This window comes from Leopardus geoffroyi, chromosome C2 (assembly GCF_018350155.1).
Source record: "Leopardus geoffroyi isolate Oge1 chromosome C2, O.geoffroyi_Oge1_pat1.0, whole genome shotgun sequence".
NCBI classification, from domain to species: Eukaryota; Metazoa; Chordata; class Mammalia; order Carnivora; family Felidae; genus Leopardus; species Leopardus geoffroyi.
In genome coordinates this window covers 28,791,457-28,797,734 of record NC_059333.1, presented here as the reverse complement: position 1 = coordinate 28,797,734, position 6,278 = coordinate 28,791,457, and the positions used below count along the sequence as shown (strand labels likewise).

Here is a 6,278-nt window from a genome sequence, read left to right as displayed (position 1 = left end):
GGGATACAAAACTGTGTTCACTTTCTTTGGTGTTATAACTTGCCTTTGGGAATTCTCAAAGTGGGTCTGATTAATTTATTCTTGTATTTCAGCATCCAGTACAGCACATAGCACTCAATGAATATTTCTATTTACTATTTTAGCGTGTATAGTGGTCCTCAAACTTCCCTGAACCAGAGCCACACTTGCAATAGCCTGTTAAGAAGGTGGATTCTCTAAATACAACCCCAGAGGAGTTAACCCAGCAGTCCTGTGGGGAATTGTTAACAAGCTTCTCCAAAATCTGAGGGGAGCAGTTTTACATAATGTGCAAATTAAAAATACAAATAATAGCTTGGGTCAATGTGTTATCTTTCTTTATTATTTAATCCAAACGTTCCTCCCCAGGTACACCTCACAAAGCTCTCTTATAAGTGCTTTCTAATTCACATGCCACAGAGATCCTAACAGCACCACATATCCATATATATATATATTTTTTTCCTAGCTAGAATTGTAATAAAACTTCAGAGAAGTATTCTCGTTAGACCATCTCAATTCTTTCTCTCAATTATTGTTTGTTTTGTTTTGTTTTTGCTATTGAGATTTGATAGGAAAAAAAGTTGTTGAGAGAAATATTGAGGGGTTAAATTGGACATTACGGGTACAATGGAAAATTTATGGCCTCCTAGAATAGGAGCTTATCCTAAGTCTGTCTACTTGCTGGTTAACAAATATTTTAAGTTACTACAATGGTCTCAAAGGCAGACTTACACCCTGAGAGACAGGGTAATAGTAGGGCAATTATATAACTAATACTAGTCCTTGAGGGTAGGATTCCATAAAAAGGTTGTTTGGGGTCAGTCTGAGACATTCTAAAAAGGAGTGGATACTGCACATGCCCACAAACACATGTTTAGGACTAAATTCTTCACATTTAAAGGTCTGCAGTGTCTCAATGCGTTGCCCTCAGAGTCTGTTTGCCAGCAGGTCTGTTGTAACAAGTAACACGATCATGGCTGGGACTCAAGAGAGGCTTAGGCAGAAAATGGCATCATTTACAATGTTTTTTATGTTTTTGTTTTTTCCTCTGGAAATCTTTGCGAGAAACTGTTTTTGGTCGGTTAATTGTCACAATAAGTAATTAAGAGGGACAGGGAGCATAGCAACATGCTACAGAACGAGACAATATAAATTAATCAACAGAAAAGTGATACTTCTGGTATCACTCTAAGTATAAACAGAATAACAGGCATGCTGGCTGCTGATGAGAATGTAAGAACCTAACATTATGCACATAAACACAGAGTCAGGTAACCACGGGGTAGAACAGAGAGTTATGGGTTTCTTACTGGTCTCATGCTCAGCCTTCCAAAGCATGACCTGGCACTTTGGATTCATCTACAGTGTGCTCGTACAAGTGCTCTTGTTATTATTTCAAGGGAAACATTTTAAGACTTGACATAGAAACCTGAAAAAAAGGAAAAGCAAAACGATTAATCTGAGAACAGAGCAATACAGTCTGCCCCCGCTTGCGTGGAGAGCAAAGGAGCATTGTATTACTGGTATATAAATAGGACCAATAATCAATTGACACTGAGAAGCCTTACACTAAGATAATGACAAAGAAGAAGGGTATGGGGCTCCTGTCCTTAAGGAAATTGCAAACTGTTGGTGGAGAAAAGAACAATATAAATGCATGTGAGGTTTTAAGAGTATAGAAATAGGTATATACATACGACAGGAGACAGTTGCAATAGCATTGTAAAAATTAAAGTTTGGACAGAAATACGTGACCTGGTTTAATGGAAAGGGGTGCACATGCCACTTTAAGTGAGAATAATAGCAAATCTTAAGGGAAGAAAATAATAAGGGAAGCTAGATGGCAAAGAGTTTATGTCTGGCTGCAGAAGGGAGGAGAGAACAGTGTGTGAAACAAAAGAACAGTAAGGTACAGGATGGACAAAGGAAGAGAGTCAGAACATTTTATTTTGATGCAAATCAAAACTAGGAGTTCTTTTAAAGTTATTTAAAGAGAGTGACATAATCAATAGATGACTGCAGAAGATCATTCCTTCTTCTTATAATTGGAGGAAGAAAAGGAAAAAAAAATGAGGTGAGGTCTGATGACTTTTTTAATCCATTAATTTTAAAGCAGACATGGAGGACAAACTTAGATCAAAAACTTGAAAGAAATTCACAACATTTCATCAGATGCCCAGGAGTTCTTGGCAGGAAAAGTGAGGACACCTCTGCACTAGACCATGTAGCCTGACTTAGAAAAAAATTAAAAAAAAAAAAAAAGAAAGAAAAAGAAAAAAAAAACAACCTTCCATGGAAACAAATAATGTGTTCCACTTCTGCCAAGGTCATTCTGCATATACAGATGGCTTAGGTGGCTCAGTGTAGTTAACTCCTTTGGCAGAGGAACACATATTTCCATCAAATCCTTCTTCTGCTCACTGATATCTGGCCCCTGGCCTTGCTTGATCCTGACATTTTAGAAAAACTGTGTTGCCTTGTTTGTTGTTCTCATTTTAGTTTCTCTAACCCTGATACCTTCTGTAGCAATTGTAAGTGGCAACATATAGGTGAAGCCAATTCAGTATTGCCTCAAGGAGGTAAGGTATCTTTATCTTCGTCTCAATTGCCAAAGTTATGTGGTTAGGGAAAGTCTGCTAACACAGCTCTCCTTGGCTAGGATTCACTCCAGAGTTTGTCATTTCTCTGAAGACCCATTGAGCAACCTGGCCTGAGTTTGAATTTGTGCAAAAAAGCCTCTAACCACGTTTGTCACACATTTTTTCCAGCTCATTAGCGATGTTGTGGACAACTTCTTTAATGAGGTTTGACATTTGACTACCACCACATCTGCGACCTTCTCCATCATGTCACCCTCCCCCCCCCCATCCTCTGCTTCCTTTGCTCTTACTCATTTTTGTGAGTGAATCATCTGATCCTGTCCCTTATATGACCATGCTCTGGTTTGATTAATCTCTGTCATCAACCCTCCTTCCTGAATCTTCTGATTAAATCTAGTCTTCTCCCTCCTCTCTCCATAATGCATGGGACCTTTTAGCAGCTATTAATTATTTAAAAGAACCTTACTTTCTATCATGCTCAAGTTAGTCACGACAGTTTTCTGTCGACCATGTGGCTTCTGTTAAAAATTATTGAACCCAATTAAGAAAAGCTTTCAAACACCAAGTTCTAAGAAGCTATAAAAAATCATCTTTTTCTATTACATTGACAAACTTGCTAGGTTGGAGAAGGAAATAGACACAATATGTCTCACCAAAATACATCTCTTCATCCTATCCCAAATGGCATATGGTACTCACCAACAGATTGAGGCAATGTGATTTAAATCAAATTATCAGCAGGTGACTGTAAAACCGCTAGGGGTCATTCCCAAGGAGGAGTTTTACCAGTGGATATTTTTGATCAAGCAGTCAAAATTCTGGTGGCATTCCACCTATGTTAGACCCTTATACAATATTGATGCTTTTCACTAACAATCCAGCACAATTACTAAAAGGTAACACAATAAATTAATCTGTTGTTTAATTTTTAAAAAGGAAAACAACTATCTGGACTGATTTTTACCAATTTGACTGAATCAACTGAAAGTGTGGCCATGGTATAGATAGTCTTCAGTGAATCTGCTCTCTAAATCATTTTCTGATGGCTATGAATTAGCTGAAAGTAGCTAAAATAGACATGACCTTTATAAGCTGAAATAGCCTGTGGGTCTAAATAGGATGAAGTAATAATATAGTGCCAGGTGCCGCTCACGTCCATTAGGTAAGAAAAAAGAAAATATCCAGAGAGAGCTAGACTGACTTGTCTAAGCCAGAGAGGCATTTGAGGTCAGACCTCACCCCACGTGAAACCTGGCATAATAATGCAGCACTGTAACTAAGAGAAGCGCAATTCTTAGCTGTATTAATACAAGCACAGTGTGTCAGGAAACACGAAGAAATCTTCATTAATAGTTTCCAAGCAGAGCTGACATTCAGCCAGTAAATACCAGAGGGGCACACAGACAAGGGTGATCATGCCAGTTGGTCAAAGCGTGCAGTGTTAAATATCTAAGATTTTGTAATGCTGTGTTTACAACAAAGTGTTATAAGAGGACACTATTTTGACAGTGATTAAAGGGAAAGAAAGATCATTTTATAGTCTACTGAAGATATGGACTCTAGTCTTGTCTCTACCCTTAATTAGAACCAACTGCCAGTTATTTTTTGATACAGAGAACTGGACTAAGTAATCTTGATAATCTCCTCTAGCTCTCAAATTCTGACTCAAGGGAACCTCGTCTCTGGATTTCTCAAGCTAAATAATTTCATATCTAAATTAAAATATGAAGTAAGGTACATGCCATTCATTTAAGACTTGTGTCTAAAGTTACTGCTATATCTATATGTTTGTGGATTGCATGCCTCTCCATAATAGTCAAAATAGAAATAAGTAAAATAAAAATACAAACTTATTGCCACTCAGTAAACCAAGACACCGGTTAAGGGCACTAATGCTAACATGTAATTTTACCTTTGTTCCTTTGTTCTTCTTCTATCAATATTTATTCCAGTTTCTCTGAGGTTGAGGGAACATGAGGCTCGGGAGGGATGGATATCTTGCTTTGGGTAAAGAGAGAGAAAGAAGTCATCTAAAGTTAAATTTACAGAAAAAGGAATTTTCTCTTTACTTTCTATTGCTCAAGTGTTCATTCAATATAATCCATCAACCATTATCTCATGCAATTATAAGGGAGAAGACACAACATTGATGCCAAAATTGAATAGATTTTGGTCAGAAAGTTTCCGGCAAATGCCAAGCCACACATTATTATTAGTGTAGAACTAGTCTACTAGTGTGTAGAGCAGAATTTTTTAAAAGAAACTAAAGCTCTTGCAGGATGTTCCTCAAATGCATTGCATCTGCAAAGCAGACGTGAGAGCCTCCTGAGCCATTCAAAAATCCTTGTTAAATACTTTCTTCGGCATTGCCCAAGATTTACCCCAGAGGTGTGTTCATTAAACTAGGCTTATTGGGCTAATTTGTTTTTTTTCGCAATCATATACTTTAGTATAAGAAATACAGAGAAAAGTCAAAATGAAGGAAAATAGTTTCTATGGTAAACATTTAGTGAGCAAATGGAATCTCCTGAGTTTATTCATCCATTACATAACACACACACACACAGACGCGCACGCGTGCGTGCACACGACGCCCATACGCACCGTATGATAAAGAATACCAAGTAGAAAGAAACAAATCAATTCTGGTTAGTAAAAATTCAAATTTCTTTGATGTTCTTTTCTTTTAAGATTAGAAGAGGTGAATGAGAGGAAGGATAAGACATTTTTTTCCCTTAAGAAAGAAGAACTACTGAACATGGTGGATTTATTTAACGCGGAAAGTCACATTATTGAGATTAGACATCTCTTTTTCAAGGTGCTCCTGAGAGATAATGGCTCTCACACCTATAATTCAGGGGACGCATCGGTGACATAAAAATGGACCTGAGGACCGAAGTTAACACCTTCATCTCTACATAGCACATGATGATTTTAAGAATAAGTCTAGAGCATATTTTTTCTTTTACATTAGTCTCATTTCTAAAGGTTTCTTTTAGGTAGACCCTATATAAATATGTTTTCTTAAAAATCTGGTCAATTTTAAGACAAATGAAAAATGTAAATTACGAAATATTTTTTTTCTATTTGCTATTCCATGAAGTTATAATTTATAATACTATTCTTGCCCATAAATACAATCAAGGCAGGAAAAACTTGAAAGTCCTGCATGACATGGGCAAAAGAGTTAGAAAGTGAATCTTCATTTGTGAAATAGATAAGATTTCATAACTTATTTTAAAATAAAATTAAAAATAAGAAAGCAAGTTACTTTTAACATTAATTTTGACCACTATGGATATGTTTATCCTAGGGAAAATGAAAAGAAAAAGAGATATGTTGATTCTCAAAAAGTAGATACTGAGTGTATTCATCTAATCTTTGAATAAGCCAGGACCTCGTCGGCAAAGTTCTCAGCCTCTGCCCCTACACTGTCTGTTTCCTCGCAAAATTTAGCCTATTACAGTCTTGTTTTTCTGCAGTAATTACATGTGGTTATAGCCAAATTTTGACTTGCTTAATCTGATCTCTTCATGATCAAAGAGACGACTCTTAGGCTCATTCTACCCCTGTCCACAGCCTCTGAGCCCGGAAGCATAATACAGTGTGGTTAAGGCAGCTTGCCCAGGGACTTTCACACACCTTATACTGTCTCCT

General features: G+C 37.0%; 1 long non-coding RNA gene across 1 annotated transcript; it reads right to left on the bottom strand.

Moving 5' to 3' along the window:
* Nucleotides 1–339: 339 nt before the first annotated feature.
* LOC123610708 lies at nt 340–4,765 on the bottom strand. Its single transcript, XR_006718261.1, has 2 exons — nt 4,534–4,765; nt 340–1,450 (listed from the first exon to the last, which is right to left on the bottom strand). It is a non-coding gene; the product is annotated as an uncharacterized LOC123610708 (long non-coding RNA).
* Between the last annotated feature and the right edge of the window lie 1,513 nt (nt 4,766–6,278).